The sequence below is a fragment of the Fukomys damarensis genome, unplaced genomic scaffold (genome assembly GCF_012274545.1).
Source record: "Fukomys damarensis isolate Sample0158 unplaced genomic scaffold, DMR_v1.0_HiC HiC_scaffold_20, whole genome shotgun sequence".
NCBI classification, from domain to species: Eukaryota; Metazoa; Chordata; class Mammalia; order Rodentia; family Bathyergidae; genus Fukomys; species Fukomys damarensis.
In genome coordinates this window covers 7,485,128-7,504,599 of record NW_022900932.1, presented here as the reverse complement: position 1 = coordinate 7,504,599, position 19,472 = coordinate 7,485,128, and the positions used below count along the sequence as shown (strand labels likewise).

The 19,472-nt window shown below is 47.6% G+C and overlaps 1 long non-coding RNA gene across 1 annotated transcript; it reads right to left on the bottom strand.

The window, feature by feature from the left end:
• Positions 1–678: 678 nt before the first annotated feature.
• LOC104866820 lies at positions 679–10,836 on the bottom strand. The gene is made up of 3 exons (XR_781579.2): positions 10,609–10,836; positions 3,604–3,770; positions 679–974 (listed from the first exon to the last, which is right to left on the bottom strand). It is a non-coding gene; the product is annotated as an uncharacterized LOC104866820 (long non-coding RNA).
• Between the last annotated feature and the right edge of the window lie 8,636 nt (positions 10,837–19,472).

Here is a 19,472-nt window from a genome sequence, read left to right as displayed (position 1 = left end):
CACTATCCCCTTCCGGGGCACAACCCCAATGGCCCAAGGGCCTTCTGTGCTGCACCAACTCTTACAGGGTCTACCACTTCCTGTTAGTGCCACAGGCGGGGGACCAAGCCTTTACCACGTGGGCCTTGAGGGACATCTATCAAGCAGTAACACTAGGGCTGTTTCCCGGAAGTTAGGAGAAGTAGACAGGGTACAGATCTGTCTTCAATGCACAGGCTGTCTTTGGAGCAAGGAATGGAGCTGTTCTGCATCATTCTCAGTACAACTAGGATCGATAGAAGGGGTTTTTACAAAGAGAGGGATTTCTGCCTAAAAGTGTAAGAAAATCTAAACATCTGAGCATTAGAAAATGGTTTGGCCTCCCCTTCATCCGGGGAGGCATTTATGTGATCATGTCGTTACCAGCTGGTAAAAGATGCCATCAAGAAGCATATTGGGGTCCATGGTGATTGTGTTTGGATCAGATGACCCTCAAGGATATTTCCAAAGCTGAGATTTCATCAGTTTACGTCTCTGGGTCAGGTAGACCTGAATGGGAGACCAAAGTCTTTAAGCATCTCTGTCTTGTTAAAGGAAATTTATGTCCTGAAGAGCAGGACTTCTCGCTGATGGTCCTTCATGGCCCAACCGCAAGACCTGACACCATCCAAAGCACTACATATCTACATAGATTCCCAGAAAATACGCCAAGGATCTTCTCCTCCACTCTCTGTGTCTCGGACACCTAGACCGGCTGTCTTCACGCTGCTGCGTACAGTGGACTCATCTGGTGGGCTAAGGACACAGGTGCTGGGGACCAGGAGTGGGAGCCTAAGCCGTGGAGCCCACTGCATTCCTATGGGCACAGCAATTAATGCAAGGATTGACTTGTGAGTCAACCGGAGCTAATGAGATCCCAGGAGAGTCTTCAGGGCACAGGGCACAGGGGATGCTCTTCTCTATTGCCTGGGGTACCACGAAGTTGAAGCTGCTACCTGGAGGAGATGAGACACAAAACCAAAGAGCAGAAAGATGGAGCTCAGTGACTGGGGGAATCTCACTGTGATGACACAAGTGGGGCTCCCCATCCAAAAATACTGGAAGCCAGACTCTTCTGGGCTTTGTGGTTATCTGAACTAATTAATTCGGCCTTAAGCCAATTTGTACTGAATTTTTCCACCACCTGAAAACGCCTAAGTGACACAGACCTAAACACTCTCTTTGGTTCACAGGCTTGACTGAATTGGGTCAGTGGAAGGAAGGTGTGTCATCTGTCCGGTGTGTGCTTGGCCATGTACCTGGCTGCCACCCCGGCCCTAGTGGTCAGCAGCTGTCCACATGCCGTGGATTTTGCCACATGCTACATGCACCAAGCAGAAATAGGAGACTTGGCCCTGTCCCTTAGCAAGTGTACACTCTACTTGATACAAGGCCACCGAAAGCCAAGGTCAAGTAAATGTTGTGAAGGGTGGGATCTTGGGGGAGTCACTGTGTACTGGGTTGGTCCAGCAAAGCTTTGTGGGCAGGAGGACTCAAGCAGCGTTTGCAGGAGTGTGTGCAGGGAAAGAACAGAAAGAGGCTGTCTCACAAGGTGGAACTCAACTCCAAATAGGTCATGAAAACCACGAGCAGCGGATAGGCCATAGAATGAAAATAAAGAGTTAAACACCATTTCCCAGAATTACACCAATATTCTGCTTTGCATGATATAATTATATAGACAGATGTGTCCAGGCAGAAAGAAGAAATTCCCCAAATGTCTAGAAGTGGAGACCTTTGAGGTTACTAATACACCAATCTGTGTGGTTATAGGGACCCAAAATGCTTAATTGGATAAATTACATGCTCTGAAAGTTGTCAGGTCATATGTGTTTCTGTGGCTTTGCGGGTTAATTGCTCTGTTAATTCTGGATCGGGGCTTGCCTCTTCTAACACCGATGGTAGGTGTAACCTTCATCAGCCTGTCTCTCACTTTCCCAGGAAAACTGGCATGGAGTGAACCCTGGGCTGTGCACTGGCTCATTTCTGTTTCTAAGGTGAGCTCGCAAACGTCCCATCCATCACACCTGCCCCGCTGCCTTCAGAACCGGAGACACCTCCCCATTCCTTCCCAGTTCCTTTCCAGCCTTTTCCCCGGTGACTAGGATCCTGGTGCTGTCTACTTCCCTCCACAGCCACAGTGTATGTTGACTGTCACTGTTGTATCTATACAAAGTCTTTCAAACGTCCTTGAGGAAAAGGGCCTTGTCTTGTTGCCAAAATAGTACCCATTTTGCCTGTCCTGCTCTAAAGCCTTACAAAGCACTTTGCATATAGTAGGTGTTCAATGCAAAGTTTGCTAAATGTATGAGTATATTGCTTTAATTGTGCAATTGGAGTTTGGAAGTTCATCCTAGCCCTGGCTGGTGAGAATTACACCAGGAGTCTGTGTCCATCCCCAGGTCCCCCGCACTTCCGAGCTGTGCTGGGCTGGCCTGACTCCCTCAGGGCCTCTGTTTGGTCCCATCCCTAGGTCTGTGTGTCATTCGTTGCTGATTTGGAGATGTATGCTAGCGAGTTCTTGAACCCTGCGCACTGTCAGGCTTTTCAGAGAGGTCTCCCTGGGAGATTAGCCAGGCACATTTGCTACAGAGGAAGCTAAAAAATGCAGCCCTTACCAAGTGCGGTTAGGGAAGGACAGAGTGGTGAAGGGACAGATATCCACATCCCAGTTCAGAAAATCAGTGTGAAGCCATGAAAAGGGTGTTTTCTGGGGGCACAAGAGCCACCTGCCTGATGGCCTGACTCTGATGCCAAGTTCTTTGGGGATTCCAGCACCATTTCAGGCTCAACGAAAGACCCATTTGGTCATCACTTCTGGCTGCAATTGTCCCATTATCTTAGTGTGAATGAGTTTGTGTGGGTTCTCAAGTATGGAGATGGAGGGGAGAGGGCCACTGAGGGAGTCTTCCTGGGCCGGCTGAGGGCACGGGGTGCCTGGGGAGGGCGCGGATGGGAAGAAGCCGTCTTCGTGTCAGTGCTCTGTTTGGAGCGAAGAGGGAAAGCCATGCCTGGCAGCCTGGACCAGCGTGACTCTTTCCTTCCTTTGTTCCAGGCACATTGAGGGTGAGTGATATTTGGGTGGTCTATTTGTCAGCCCAACTGGCACTTTTTTTTGTTTTGTTTGGTACCAGGGATCGAACTCAGTCCTTGCACTTGCAAGGCAGGCGGCGGAACCACTGAGCTAAATCCCCGGTCCCCAACTGGCACTTTTTAGAGTAAAGGAGGGCAGCATTGCTCTCTGTGCTGAGGTTACAGGCATTCTGCATGTGTGATCACCTTGGTAACATCTGCGCGGCTCCTGGCTGGATGAAGATTAACCCCCTGCCACATTCTGCACGCCTGCCGGTGAGAGGCAGGACCAGGACTCGGTGTTAGCAACCGCAGCTGTCACTTAGAGAGCACCTTGTTACGTCCCAGGTACTCTGCTAAGTGCTTCTTACGATGTGAAATCCTCTCTAGAGTTACTGATCGTAACAACAGATCGTGTATTATTATATATTTCTATCGTACACATGTACAACCGATGCAATGCAAAGATAAAGTGAGAATCTCAGTACACAGACTGGAAAACTTGCCCATTACCATGTGGCCAGGCAGAGGCAGGGCCAGGATCCAGCGGTGGGCAGGCTGGCTCTGGGCTGAGAGGAGGAGGTGGTGGCAGGCAGTGCCGTGGAGGGATGGCCAAGGAAGTGACCACGCAGCCTGGGAAACGGTGAGAGCTTTCTGGCAAAACAAGCGTTTAATCTGCACTGGGAGGGAGAAGAAAGAACATTCTGGTGGGATAAATGCGGGGATAGAGGAATAGAAGCTGGAAAAACACGGGCATGTTTGCAAACAGAAAACGTTAGGTTTGAGCAGAGCATTGTCGAATTAGTAAGAGCTAATAGTAACCGAGGGCTTACTCGGGGTTGTTCTGTGAGCACCATGGTGGCTCCGGGAGCTCGTGACTGGTTTTACCTCCATTTTGGAGACCAGAAGCCTGAGGCTTGGAGATTCCGGTGATGGGTGACTGGCTGCAGCCGATCCGCTGCCCAGAGGTGGCTCTGGGAGTCCTGTTCTGACTCCACTCCTTTTACCTCTACACCACCTTCAGTGGGCAGGCAACACAGGACCTAGAGCGGGGGATCTCCCTGGGTCGAGGGGGTCTTGCCTCGGGAGGGACACAGGTAAGCAAGGGAGAGGAAGGGGGAAGGGCCGGGCTGTTCGGGCTCCGTGCTGGGCGGGGAGAAGGAGGAGCCTCACTGTCAAGAGGTTTGACACATCCGCTTGTTGTGCGTTTAGTGAGAGGTGGGTGTCCTGCATTCAAATCTAACCGAGGAGCCCTCGCAAATTCTCACGAGGCCCTCTGGGGGGGCTCTCATTTTCCTTCTATAGAGACAAACAAGACTGGGTAAGCAAAGGACGCAGGGTACGAGGACTAACTGGCTCCACCAGGGGTCAGCGAGGAGGGGGATGTGCGAGGGTCCTGGAATCTGCAGTCAGGCGCTCTTCCTAAGACTCTGCTTTCCTCAAAGTCCTCTGGGGAGAAGCTATAAAAGGCAAAGAGGATGATGTTCTGTGTGAACGGGTCTCCCTCGCCATGCTGCAATTCTCCCTCGAGATTTCCTCAGCCAGAGGGAGGCAGTGCCAACCTGCATGAGTTGGGGTTAAAAGATCAGCTGCAGCCCCTCCGACCTAGACCTGGCTGTCTTCCTAGACTGGAGAAAGTGGAAGTGACATTTGCTGGCACTTTCCTTAGGGGCCATGCGGAGGAGGTGGGGTGGCACTCACCTGGCCCAAAAGGTTGGGATTCCCTGAGGCGTCTCCGTCCTAATAACACTTGATTATAAGTTATTACCTCCCTTTTCTGTAGAAATCAACACTTTATTAAAAATACTACCTATTCACCAGCATTCGTGATTTAGAGAAACACAGACTTGTGGTGCAGCTGTTTCCCACCATTCCAGATATGACCAGTTGCCTCTCCGTTTTCCTGTTCTGCTTTACAGAGAGACTTTATCCTCTCCCTTATTTATCACCCCAATCATTACTAAATGCTTCCTGCGCGGAGGCCAATGGTAAAAGGCAAAAGTCATCCCCGTGTTCGCGGAGCTCGCATTCCGGAGGTGGTGGGGGCGGTGAGTCTTGGAGTCTGGAAGCCAAGCGAACAAATTAAAACTGGGAATAAACTGGGATAAAGTCTACAAGAGCAGCTCCACGCTTACTTCAGGCCTCCGGACCTTCCGGCTTGCAGGTGTGGCCTGAAAGATCCCGCCTACCGAGGTCTTTCCTCTGGAAACGCGGTGTGGGGGCCATTGGATCTCCAAGTCCATTTCCAGGACTAGTATCACTTCCGGGGGCCGCAGCACATCCTTTCGCTGGGTTGACTTACTTGCCCCAGAGGCATGAAAAATTCCAGTCTAATTCCCGGAGCATTTTGCGGTGCTTCGTGATGAACCCAGAGAGATGTGGAGCTTGAGAACCCTCTTTTCCCATCCTGCTGCTTAAGCAGCTGTGAACAGCAGCGAGGAGAAGGGGCCCCAGCAGCTGCCTAAAATGACCTTGTCCCACAGGCCAGAGCTGTGGTGCACTTGGCCAGGGAGGGCTATTTTCCCCATAAATTGAATCTAGTTAGGGAGGGAGGAGGGCTTCCTGTCCTTTTTATTAAAAGCATGGTATGGGGGTAATAATACATGGGATTCCTCATCTTGCCCCAGAACGTTAGTTTCCTGGGTGCAGTTCATGGCTGCTTCCCCACCGTCCTGTGCCAGGCTCTGAGTCCACCCATGGGCCCTTGGCAGGCATTAGCTAGAATCCTCCTGCTGCCACGCCTGTCCCTTGGCAAGTCCCTGTCTCCTCACTGCAAGTCACCTGCAGGTGGTGGGTTCAGGACGCCTCCTCTGGATCCCTTGCCCAGCTGCTGCAGAGAGTTAGGAGGTTCTAGGAGCTCTGGACATGGCCTGGGAAGGATGAGCCCGAACAGTGTGCAGAGATGGGAATCCCCAGGCACAGGGGATGGGCTCTGGGAGAGGTGCTCAGGGCTGCGAGAGACTGGGAGGCAGGACCTCGTCACTCTGGCCATGTGACCTCTGGCCAGGAATCAAATAACAGCACTACTTGACTGGTGGGGAGGATTAAATGATATGACTTCTATAAAGTTTTTAGTGCACAGATCAATCAATATTAGCCACTATTATTACCATTATTATGCCTCCAAGTACTCTCTGTGACTGGTTCTCCTTCATGGAAGGCAGACCTCAGCTGCACACTGGAAACTCAGGGGTGTTGGGGCCACGGCACCCTTCTCCCTCCTCCTGCCCACCCTCCTGGCCCCAGGCCTGGCCCTGGCCCCTACCCTGGGCCCCTTTCCTCCTGGACATGCACACTTGAGAAACGCTACCCATGTTGCCAAGAAACCACCTTCTCTACCTATTTTAGAAGGTTTATAAGTGTTCTGCTTAATGTTTTAAAAGGTTATATTCTAAAGAGGGACATGGTTAAGCAAATTACGGCCCATCAACCTGACGGCATATTAAGCAGCCATTAAAGTAATAATTACGGAGATTGTATAGCAACACAGAAAAAGCTTATGGACTCATAGGAAAGGGAAAAGAAAGCAAAATAAAAAATGGAATCACACAGCGATTGGCACTAGTCAAGCCCACATCCCTAGCAACAGCTGCAGGGATGAATAGCATCCTTTCTATGTTTTTCAATGTTGTTCTATTGTTTTTATAATACATACATAAAAAAACAGCGGTGTCATTGGGTTCAGGACTTCATGCATTGAAAAAAGCAAAATCCTTTCCCCTCATGGCCTGGGAGAGCAGACGCTGTGTGTAACGCTGTGTTTAAAGACCCAGGGTCATGGGTCACACTTGCTGCTCTGTGTACCTCGATGTTCATGGCTGGTGGGGAGGTGGGGAGGTACCTTCTTCCTTTCTCATCCCTCCCTCCTCCACATCCTTCCTTTCCTTCCCCGCTCTCCATTCTTCATCTTTCCTTCCTTTCCTTTAACAGTAGTTTATTGCGCTCTTACTCTGTGTGGGCGTGATCTTCACTACCCAATTCAGTGAGGCCAAAAGATGGTTTCTGCTCTTAAGAGGTCTCACCAGCGAGACAAATCTGAAAACAAACCATCCTGATAGGTCAAAACATCACTAATTCAACTTGACAAGGAGAATAGTTAGCTCTTCTTGGAAGGACTCAGGGAAGCTTCTTCAGTAGGCCTTGCAAGCGCTGGCCAGGAAGGCCATCCCTGCTGGGGAAGAGGGGGACGGGGGCTCACAACCCGTGGGACCTGTGGCCCTTTATTCCCGAGTTCTGTGTCCTTTGGGAAGGTCGATGGATTGCAGGTCTACCTGGTACTACTCTCATGGGGCCACGGTGCTTTAACCCCACAGTTATGCTTACAACCCCACAATAGCTCTGGCATCTAGGAGTTTATCAAAATCATCATGAATCTACTTGACATTTCCGGGGCTCTCTAGGTGTTAGAGGTGGGAGAGGCTTCAAGGAGCACCTGGCTCCCAATTGTCCCAAACACCCAAGAAGCCACTTGGCAGGAGATGTTAGCCTCAGTCAGGGCATGTGGGCATTACTGACTACATCCAGCACCTTCACTTCAGGGGTGAAGAAACTGTGTCCTAGAAAGGGGAAGTTGCTGGCTTATTTGAAGCCACTGCACAAATGCCTGGCTCCAATTAGTTCTTCTGTCCTCAAAGCCAGTGCTCTTCGAAGCATACCAGGCCCCTTTTCCAAGCCAGGCTGGTCTCTCCTCTTTCCCTTCCTGTGGATCAGCTCTTTCCTCTTTGCTCTTAATTTCCTTTAACTTTCAGGATGTGCCCACTTCCCAGTACTGTGAGACACAGCGGATAAGCCTCCTCCTCATTCCGTTCCCCCATGACTTTCACCTTTCTAGGTGGTCCGATTAGGACAGTGCCTGATGCTTTTGGTCTATCAGGGGAGCAGCCTGGTGTCTCAAGGTTTGTCCTCCTCCTGTTCCTTCCTCTTCCTGAAGAAACCGGATCTAAGGAGGGGACTCTGGCTAGAGTATGCAAAGGTGACAAACTCATACAGAATCCATGGCTCCAGACCTCCTTTGGTGAACCATCCAAGCAAATCCTTAATTTGATCTCATTCTCTTGATTTGGCCATGCTGGGGCCCTAGGAAGGTTTCAACCTAATGATAGGCCTGGCAGCCCACGGGGATAAATATCTGTGAATCTATAAGTAAAGAGCTGGGGACTAGTTATGGCAGATGATCCTGTCTTCTTCAGCCTTGAACTAGATACCCGGGGCATGATGAGGGTCAGAACTTGAATGTCATGGCAGAAACTGAACTATGAAGCCCATGGACTAACTTTGAATATGAAGAGCTTCTGGGCCATTTACCTCTTGCTTTCCTGTTTTCCCACCTATAAATCTGTTCTCTTGTTTTGGCATTTATGTGGTTTCAGAAGGCTATTATCTTGTCAACATTGTTCTACAGCATTGACATTATCTCTTAATTACACAATCACTTTGTTATGTACTGTAGACCTAGTAATAAAATATCTGGAGTGTTCAAGCACAGACAGGATTTAAAAAATATGACTGGTGTCAAACCATCTTGTAAAAATCCCTAAGTGTCACAGCCAGAAGAGACCTCTGCTCATTCCCCCTATTGAAAGGATGGAGAGACTGAGGCCCAGGGTGGAGAAGGGCTTGCTGTTGGCTGCGTGGGTCATTACTAAGACAAGTATTGGAGGTATGGAGTCAGGAGAGGAGGGCCTGACACCTCCTAAGAGGCAGTTTTGTCCTCCATGGCTGCCCCAAATGCCCTATAGCTGTCCTGGCTACATCTGGTGCTCCACGGACAGTCTGGGGGACACTTTCTTGTTTTGTTTTGTTTTTTGGTACTGGGGATCGAACTCAGGACCTTGCACTTGCGAGGCAGGCTGTGGAATCACTGAGCTAAATCCCCAGCCCCCGGGGGACACTTTCTTTGCTGTGGAGGCTTAGGTAGGGGACCCATCCCAGTGACTTCACTTTGATGCCTCCCTGGATGACTCTGTCTCTCACAACCCTTCCCAGGCCCCTTTCCACTCAAGCCCAAACAGGAAGTGTGACATTGTGTGTGTATATGTGTGTGTGTGTGTGTGTGTGTGTGTGTGAGCCTGCTTTCCCCTTGTAAAGGCCATCCATTTTGCTGTGGAGGCTTAGGTAGGGGACCCATCCCAGTGACTTCACTTTGATGCCTCCCTGGATGGCTCTGTCTCTCACAACCCTTCCCAGCGAGGCCTCTCCCAAGGCCCCTTTCCACTCAAGTCCAAACAGGAAGTGTGACATTGTGTGTGTGTGTGTGTGTGTGTGTGTGTGTGTGAGCCTCCTTTCCCCTTGTAAAGGCCATCCCCTCACCCATAGTGTGTTCAAACCCATGTTTTCAATCCCCCGCTATGCTGCACCATGTGTCCTGATAAAATCTCTCTGAGATGCTGTATTTTTGCCTATTTGCAATTTCTACCTTGAGTCAAGCAGGCTGATCTGGTACACTAAGAGTTAGTAATATACCAAAGGCCGTCGGTGTCAAAAGTGGCCGGAAGCTAGGGCCGAAGACATTGAAGTTGATTAGCAGCAGAGGAGGACAGAGATAGACAGAAAACTGCCAGCAACCACCATCCACGGTGGTCGGCTGAGTTTCCAAAGCCTGTTGATAAATGCTTGCTCCATGCGGCGAGGAGCCACTAACACTAGAAGAACCGAGAGCTGCTGGAATTCAGAGCTCAGAGCTGTTAACATTAACAGAGCGACACTAGGCCAATTTGTGATTTCTGTACAAATTGAGCAAGAACCTTTAGCTGACTGATAGCATCTCAGAAGCCTCTACGGGATACTCTCCTTTAGAGAGCCCGAAGAAGAGGGCAGATAATGGTAATAGACATCCCTAGCGCAGGCCCTGGTCCATGTCTGATTTCCGTAGTATATCTTGGTAAAATCCATGCTACCTGGCAACAACACGAGTGCCCATGCTGGGCCTCACAGCAACTGAAAACAGAGGTGGGACTAGAGCTCAGGCTTGGTGATTCCTGCACCCTGAATCTCCTTTTTATAAGTAGATTATATGACTTTCCTTCTGCTCTGACTCACCCACCAGGTCTGCCTGGGTCAACCACTCAACCTCAAGGCGGGTGAGTAGCCAGTCTCCAAAGAACCAGCTTCTTCTAAGGACCAAATCCTGCTTCTCAACGATGCTAGGCAATTTTGGGAACAGGGTGAAGTCCCGGGAGTTAGATCTCTCCTCTGGGTCAGGGAGTTGTGTCTCTAACAAGCTCCTACTTAGTAGAAGCGAATGGCCAACTGACATACAAAACCACTTGTGTCACTGGCAGTGATTATTTTCTTATCCAGGTAGTTCAGCCTGGCGAGGGCATGTAGGAGGGATGATGGTTTCAGGGACAAAGAGAGGCATACCTGGACGGGGCAGTCTGTGGGAGGCGGGCTGACTTGGGGTTTAGGGAATTGGGAGCAGCATGAGAATAATCTGAAAGAGTTTCCAAAATTAGAGGATCCACCCTTTGAGGAAAGTCCCCTGCTTTGCATTGCTTAGGACCCACTTCTGAACAGTACCTGGCAGGCATGGGCCCAACTTCCCTGGTGACTGTGAAGGGCTCTGGAGACTCAGTCTTTTCAACCTCTGATCTTGGACAGAGCCTCAGGCTTCTTCTGTAATTGAATCTCTACAATTTTCTCAGCAGGAGAAACTTACTCGCCACCTCTTATGTGTCACACTGTGTCCCCTGAAAGACATGGTGAAGCCCTCATCCATGGTACCTCTGTGTGGGATCCTCCTTGGAGGCAGTCTTTGCAGATGTGATCAAGTCTCAGAGTAGAAGCGAATGGCCAACTGACATACAAAACCACTTGTGTCACTGGCAGTGATTATTTTCTTATCCAGGTAGTTCAGCCTGGCAAGGGCATGTAGGAAGAATGATGGTTTCAGGGACAAAGAGAGGCATACCTGGACGGGGCAATCTGGGGGAGGCGGGCTGACTTGGGATTTAGGGAATTGGGGGCAGCATGAGAATAATCTGAAAGAGTTTCCAAAATACATACAAAACCACTTGTGTCACTGGCAGTGATTATTTTCTTATCCAGGTAGTTCAGCCTGGCAAGGGCATGTAGGAAGAATGATGGTTTCAGGGACAAAGAGAGGCATACCTGGACGGGGCAATCTGGGGGAGGCGGGCTGACTTGGGATTTAGGGAATTGGGGGCAGCATGAGAATAATCTGAAAGAGTTTCCAAAATTAGAGGATCCACCCTTTGAGGAAATTCCCCTGCTTTGCATTGCTTAGGACCCACTTCTGAACAGTACCTGGCAGGCATGGGCCCAACTTCCCTGGTGACTGTGAAGGGCTCTGGAGACTCAGTCTTTTCAACCTCTGATCTTGGACAGAGCCTCAGGCTTCTTCTGTAATTGAATCTCTACAATTTTCTCAGCAGGAGAAACTTACTCGCCACCTCTTATGTGTCACACTGTGTCCCCTGAAAGACATGGTGAAGCCCTCATCCATGGTACCTCTGTGTGGGATCCTCCTTGGAGGCAGTCTTTGCAGATGTGATCAAGTGGATGAGGTCACAATGGGTTAGGGTGGGCCCTAAATCCAGAGACTGGAGTTCCTACCTTTGACAGATAAGGACATTTCTCTAGGAGCCGAGGATGGCCAAGGACTCCTGGGCAGCCACTAGATTGCATGAAGGCTCCTCCCCTAGTGTGTGGCCCAGCTGGTACCTCGATGTCAGACCTCTGACCTCCAAAACTGGAAGAGATTCATCTCTGTTGTTTTAAGACACCCAGTGTGGTTCTTTGCTACTGCAGCCCTAGGAAGCTAAGATGCCATCTCTGGAAATCAGCTCGATCTGTGGACCAGAGTTCTATCTATTTGGCCTTCTCTCCCAGTGAACACCCATGTCTCCATCCTCTGGCTCTTGCTTTCCTGTCCCCTTTTCTAATGCTCTGTGAGGTCATCCTTGGTCCCCAGTGTCTTCCTTTGGATTTCCACCCAGTCTGTCTTGCCCACGCAGGCCAAGTATTGGGTGCCTGATTATGTGAAAGTCCCCTGCTTTGCATTGCTTAGGACCCACTTCTGAACAGTACCTGGCAGGCATGGGCCCAACTTCCCTGGTGACTGTGAAGGGCTCTGGAGACTCAGTCTTTTCAACCTCTGATCTTGGACAGAGCCTCAGGCTTCTTCTGTAATTGAATCTCTACAATTTTCTCAGCAGGAGAAACTTACTCGCCACCTCTTATGTGTCACACTGTGTCCCCTGAAAGACATGGTGAAACCCTCATCCATGGTACCTCTGTGTGGGATCCTCCTTGGAGGCAGTCTTTGCAGATGTGATCAAGTGGATGAGGTCACAATGGGTTAGGGTGGGCCCTAAATCCAGAGACTGGAGTTCCTACCTTTGACAGATAAGGACATTTCTCTAGGAGCCGAGGATGGCCAAGGACTCCTGGGCAGCCACTAGATTGCATGAAGGCTCCTCCCCTAGTGTGTGGCCCAGCTGGTACCTCGATGTCAGACCTCTGACCTCCAAAACTGGAAGAGATTCATCTCTGTTGTTTTAAGACACCCAGTGTGGTTCTTTGCTACTGCAGCCCTAGGAAGCTAAGATGCCATCTCTGGAAATCAGCTCGATCTGTGGACCAGAGTTCTATCTATTTGGCCTTCTCTCCCAGTGAACACCCATGTCTCCATCCTCTGGCTCTTGCTTTCCTGTCCCCTTTTCTAATGCTCTGTGAGGTCATCCTCGGTCCCCAGTGTCTTCCTTTGGATTTCCACCCAGTCTCTCTTGCCCACACAGGCCAAGTATTGGGTGCCTGATTATTTTTTAATAACATCTTCCGTGATCTTTCCCATGGTCCCCTTTCTCTTCATGTACTGAGCTGTTCTTGCTTCTATCTTCATTTGGCGCTCACTGCAGAGAGGGTCCGAGATGGAAAAGCAAGTGAGTGAAGACCAAGACTTCTTTGGTTCCAGAATTCTGCCAGTGACTGGGGGACTTGGCAGGCAGGAGGACACCCTGCTCCCTCAAAGCATGAAGCTGTTTCTTGAGAGAAAGCCCTGGAAATATCATCATATTTAAAGGGCAGAGGTTGTCTCTTCTCCCCCAGTGAACACCCATGTCTCCATCCTCTGGCTCTTGCTTTCCTGTCCCCTTTTCTAATGCTCTGTGAGGTCATCCTCGGTCCCCAGTGTCTTCCTTTGGATTTCCACCCAGTCTCTCTTGCCCACACAGGCCAAGTATTGGGTGCCTGATTATTTTTTAATAACATCTTCCGTGATCTTTCCCATGGTCCCCTTTCTCTTCATGTACTGAGCTATGTCTCCATCCTCTGGCTCTTGCTTTCCTGTCCCCTTTTCTAATGCTCTGTGAGGTCATCCTCGGTCCCCAGTGTCTTCCTTTGGATTTCCACCCAGTCTCTCTTGCCCACACAGGCCAAGTATTGGGTGCCTGATTATTTTTTAATAACATCTTCCGTGATCTTTCCCATGGTCCCCTTTCTCTTCATGTACTGAGCTGTTCTTGCTTCTATCTTCATTTGGCGCTCACTGCAGAGAGGGTCCGAGATGGGAAAGCAAGTGAGTGAAGACCAAGACTTCTTTGGTTCCAGAATTCTGCAAGTGACTGGGGGACTTGGCAGGCAGGAGGACACCCCGCTCCCTCAAAGCATGAAGCTGTTTCTTGAGAGAAAGCCCTGGAAATATCATAATCATATTTAAAGGGCAGAGGTTGTCTCCCCTCTTCTTCTCCCCATTTAAGGTGTTTCTAAGTGAACCGTAATCACAGCCAGCCTCCCTCTGAGCCAAACTGCTGCACTGTCTGGCATTTCCCAGGTGGATTTAGTCAGATGGACAGAATCAATAGGACTTCTCCCCAGTCCTCAGACCCAAAGCCATCCAACCTCAGGGTTGTTCCTGGGGAGATGACCTGTGTGCATCTCACACACATGAGAGGCATGGAGAGGTTGGGAGAGAGGCTGGGCACACACACCCTGGTGCCTGCTCTGGCCACCTTGCTTCTGCTCCCTATCGGACCCTGTGCCCTGTCTGCAGGCCCACTCTGCATGGGCCGTCCGCTCGGCCAGGAATGCTCTCCTTCCCCAGATACCGTCTCCACGTCCCTCAAGTCGTGGTCTCAGGCTGGACCAGGGCCCCACACCTGTGCCGAATAAACAAGCGGGTAAATGAGTGCACACATCACACGGCACATGGTGATTCTATAGAGCAGATTTAAATTCTTTAATAAAACCCAATGTATCAATCATCTCAGTTCATCCTGAAGAGTCTATTTTATGAAGTAATTGATAAGGAACAGGAATTCATTTCTTACAGCTCTGGAGGCTGCGAAGTCCAAGATCAAAGCTCTGGCCAGTCTGGTGTCGGGTGAAGGTCCCACCTCGGCTTCCAAGATGGCGCCTTGAAAGTCATGTCCTCTTCAGAAGGGTAGAGCCAAGCAGCTCCTCCAAGCTGCTCCTCCTGCCACAGGGATTAAATTTCGTATGCCAAGGGAGTCCCTGTGGTCTAATTATCTTTTGACGGTCCCACTTTTCAACACTGGTGATTTAATTTCAACATAAGTTTTGGAGGAGAAAAGCAGTCAAACCCTAGTACTCATACTACAGGGTCAAAATTTGCAAGTTAGAACACGAAGCAAGGCTCATGCCAAGTGCCCCTCACGTTCCTGTCCTCTGAGCACCCCGTTCTTCTCTCTGGCACCAGTAGCTAAGGTCTATTTTGTGTCTGTTCTTTCAGACAGTCTCTGCTAATATAAGGGCATAAGTTTTCCTTCTCCTCTCCTTTGCACAAATTGTAGCATCTTGCTTTTTCATGTTGCACCCTTTAATGGACCTTGTAGGTCCTTATTATTGGTCCTTTGAGAGAGGCCTCATTCTTTTCATCAGCCCAATAGTTCTTCACGGTAGGATGCACCGTGATTATCTAATCAGTCTCCTAGGGGTGTTGCTAATCCTTGGCTGGAATGGATAACTCTGTGTATTTGTCAACAATGCTTAATCAGTGGTGAGATTTCCGGCTTCACTAAGGTAGACAGAGTAATTTTTCTCTTTCACCTCTTCTCTAGGGCGCTGAGTCTGAAGAGCTAAAAACTACATTTCCCAGCATCCTTGCAGGTAGCAGATTCAAAGTAATTTAGCACCCACCAAATGGCTGCGCTGAGGTATGATCTGGTTTTGGAACTGAGTGACCCAACAGCGGAGTGGAGACCAGGTACTCATTTGGTGGTGGGCATCATGGCAGATACTGGTTCTCTTATGGACAGCTGTGGGGATGGGTGCCCAAGCCTGAAGCTGCCTACTGAGGGCGAGGCAGCAGCTTCCTGGGTGACCCAATTCTATGGTGGTGTCTCAGTTACTTTCTTGTTGCTACAACAAAATACCTGACACCCACAGCTTAAAGGAGGGGAGGTTGATGTTGGCTCATGGTTATAATCCATGGTCACCTGGGCCCAAAGTCAGGAAGGGCATAGTGGAGGGTCTGGTGGAGGACAGCTGCTCGTGCTAAGGTGGACAGTTAACAGTGGAAGGAGGAGCGAGGGGGAGAGATACATCCTCCCAGGTCACTCTCCAATCAGGCTCCAGCTCTTAGTAGCAAATTAGCTATGAACTCATCCATGGGCTGATTCACCAATGAGTACAACACCCCCATGATCCATCACCTTCCAAACTCATGAGGCTTTTGGGGGACACCCCAGATCTAAACTGTAACATGTGGTTTTGGGAGATGATCCTAGAACCTTAGTTTAGGCATGGGTCCTCAGACTGTGATCCTCAGATCACAACATAGGATCCCAGCCTCAGATCAGTTGTAATGGATCTGCTCAAATCCCCCAGTTGGTCCCACACAAATTCAAGATTGGGAAATATTGGCTTAGAGCACTGTGGGTCTTAGCTAAAGCTGAACTTGGAGTCACTGGGGAATCTTTGAACATTCCAGACATGAAGGCTGCACTGGGATTCATTATATCACAGTCTTTGTGGGTGAGGTCTGGGCATCACCATTTTTAAGAAACTCCTTGGGTAATTCTAATATCCAGTATTCAGTTTACAGGTGAGCATGGATTCTAGCTGTAGCCAAAGAGACCTCAAAGAAGTCCTGCTGGGGTCTTCTGAGAAAATGTCCTTGCTCAGTAATGATGGCCCCACCTGGACCTCTGGTCATCACTGAGCCACAATGTGGGATCTGGAGCTGCTGCCAAAGATGTACAGGCTGAATCCTACCAGATGATGTCTTCTGGTTGTGTGACAGTATATTTTTCTCTGTATTTGAGGTTTAAGAGTTTTCTGTTTGCAGCTGATAGCCCCCTAACCATTACTCCTTTATTTATTTACCATCTGCATTGGCCCTCATGATTTTAAGAAATGAGCTAGTCACCAGGGACGTAGCAATGGGAACGGCCCAGGCCCTTGCTGCCCTCATCCCTCGGTCCCTCATGTCTTCTATTGTCACGAGTCATGATTCTCTTTTATGGATCCCCTCTGAAATATATACACCACAGTTTCCCCCTTCTCTCTGAATCTGCCATCAACAGTGTTCCTTCCCCAACCCCAGTCGCTCTTCCCAGACTGCTGCCATGTTGTGCGTCCCAGACTCAGCTGCATGGCCGAGAGCATGGTAATGTTTGGCCCGGCAGCTGCTGGTGAAGCACCCCAAGGACAGGAGATACTGCGAAGGCAAGCTGAGACACGGGGCAATAGAAGCCGTTCGTCATAGTTTAGTGGCCAGAGCTACAGGCTCAAGAAGAAGGATGTGACGAGGGGAGGATGGCTTCAGAGGAGAGGGTAAAATGCCTGTCTCTCTGCAGGTGGACCCTACTTCCAAGCCCTGAATGCCTTGATTTCTCCACCCATGGTCCCTGCACACCAGGACCCACCCAACAGGAGCGTGAAGCTTTTCTCTGTTTACTTGGTTGGAATTTCCCTGTTTTTGTTTTATAATCATCGTCTAATTTGTTAGATTCTCCCTCCCACCCCATCCCCCCTCATCTTTGGACTCAGCCCACTAGGCTTCCACCCCTGCCTGGCTGCTTCTTAAGCTGTTCATCGGTAATTAGTCTCCCCAGCCACTTCTCAGTGGGTTTTTCTCAAAAGCTGTCTTAGATGAAATCATTTTACTTATAAGTTCCAAAATATATCCCTGAGGCCAATCATTAGAGGCTGGGTATTGCTACATCTACTGTACTGAGAGATGGGAGGTGATCCTGTGAAGAGATTCTGTGAGCCGTAACTTCGTCTTACTCTTTGAGAGAGTTTGCTTTGTCCACTGATATATAATTTCCATTGTTTTAAATTGTGTTTTTAAAAAGTAGAGCTTTGAAGTTTTTAAGAATTTGAACAGTTGTGAAACCTTTAACAATTATGTCATTATTGATATTTCAAGGGATATGTTGGATAATAAATAAGAAGCTTGGTATGAATTATTTTTTGAAAAAGTAATAAACTTGGTAAAAAATAAAAAGATACAGGGAAATTTACCATGCTCTGTAATTCTCCTCCTATCCTTGACTTCTGTTCTATTCTTGCCCTTTTAGAGCTAGTCACTACCAAGGATTTACTGTGTAGATATCTAGAAATATTATATATATAATTGGTATAAAATTTATATTTACTACATAAGTATTACATAGTATGCACTGTCTTTCACCTTGTCTTTTACATTTAGATACCACTTTAAGATCAACATTTCAGGCTTTTATATATTTTTTTCCTGAAATGGTAAACTATTACTCTAAATAGACTGAAAAATTAGGATGGGTATTATACTTTCCAGAAAAACATTAAAAAATATAAAGATACAGCTAAAAAGCTAAAAAGGTAAATTAAAATGTAATACTAGAAATCTTCAAATAGTGCAAAGAAAGGCAGGAACTGGGAAACAGAGAAACAAAAGCTAGAGGGTAAGTAAAAACTAATAAGATGATAGACCAAAATCATGTCAGTTGGATTACATTAAATTTCATTAAATGTAAATGCTCTAAATTTACTAATTAAATTTAGAGATTGCTAGACTGGAGAGTAAAAGAATAAAATCTCAGGTATATGTTATCTATAAGTGACACACTTTAGACATAAACATACATATAGGTTTATGTTAAAGGTAATTCATTAAAAAGATACCAACCAAACAGTAATCAAAAAGTAACTGAAGTGAAGTAAAATGGTATAATCACTATAAAAAACAGTCTGATGTTGCCTCAAAAAATTAACAATAAAATTGTCATGGAATCCAGCAGTTCTACTTCTGGGTAGAAATACAAAAAAACAAAACAAAACAAAAAAAAACTGAAAGCAGGGTCTAAAGAGATAGTTATACAACCATATTCATAACAACATTATTCCCAATGGCTAAGAGGTGGGAGCAACTCAAGTGTCATTGATAGACGGGTAGATAAAAAATATATTACAATATTATCTAGCCTTAAAAACTGAGGAAATTTTGATACATGCTACCATACATATGAACATTGAGGACATTATGCTAAGAGAAATCAAATCACTGAAACACAGATTCCACTTATATAAGACATCGAGCTGATGCCTTATACTATGGAGAACCCCAGAAAAGTAGTTTGATGGGTATAGAAGCAAAAAGTAGAATGGTGATTATGAAGGCCTAAGGGAGGAGGAAATGGATAAGTTGTTGTTTCATGGGAACAAAGTTTCAGTTTTGCAAGATGCAAAATACCAAGATTTGGTGCATACTAACATGAAGGTACTTAACACTACTGATCACTTAAAGTGATTAAGATAGTAAATTTTATGCTATGTGGTTTATCCTAATTGGAAAAAAAAGACAACTGAAGTGGTTAGATTAATATCAGACAAAGCAAGTTGCCAGGGAGAAGAGGAACATTACAGAATGATAGGGCAATTCACTAGAAGACACAACAATACTAAAGATGTATGCATCTAATAATAAAGCTTCAAAATACATGAAGCAAAAATGGATTCCGCTGGAGGGTGAAAAAGAAAACACATGATTATAGTTGGATACTTTAACATTTCTCCTAGTAATTGATACAACTAGACATAAAATCAGCAAGAGTTTCAGTGACTTGAACAACCCAGTTACCACCTTGACCTAATGTACATTTTAAACATATATCTTCTTCTCAGAAGTGACATTCTTAGTATCCTCTCAGCCTTCCCTAGTTTCCTAGCTCTTCATTCACAGAATTATTTCTTCCTACTTTTCTTTCTCTCTCTCTCTCCCTTTCCTACATCTCTTCTTTTCTTTCTTCCTTTTCCTCCATTCCTATTGTTTTTCCTTTCTCCTACCCTTTCATGGGCATATAGTTTACTGACACTAATATCACAAAATTAGATACTTATGCTTTTTAATTTAAAAGTAAATGAATTCAATTCTTTATTTCTGAATAAAAAGTAGTCTTATTATGGAGTTTTTTGGG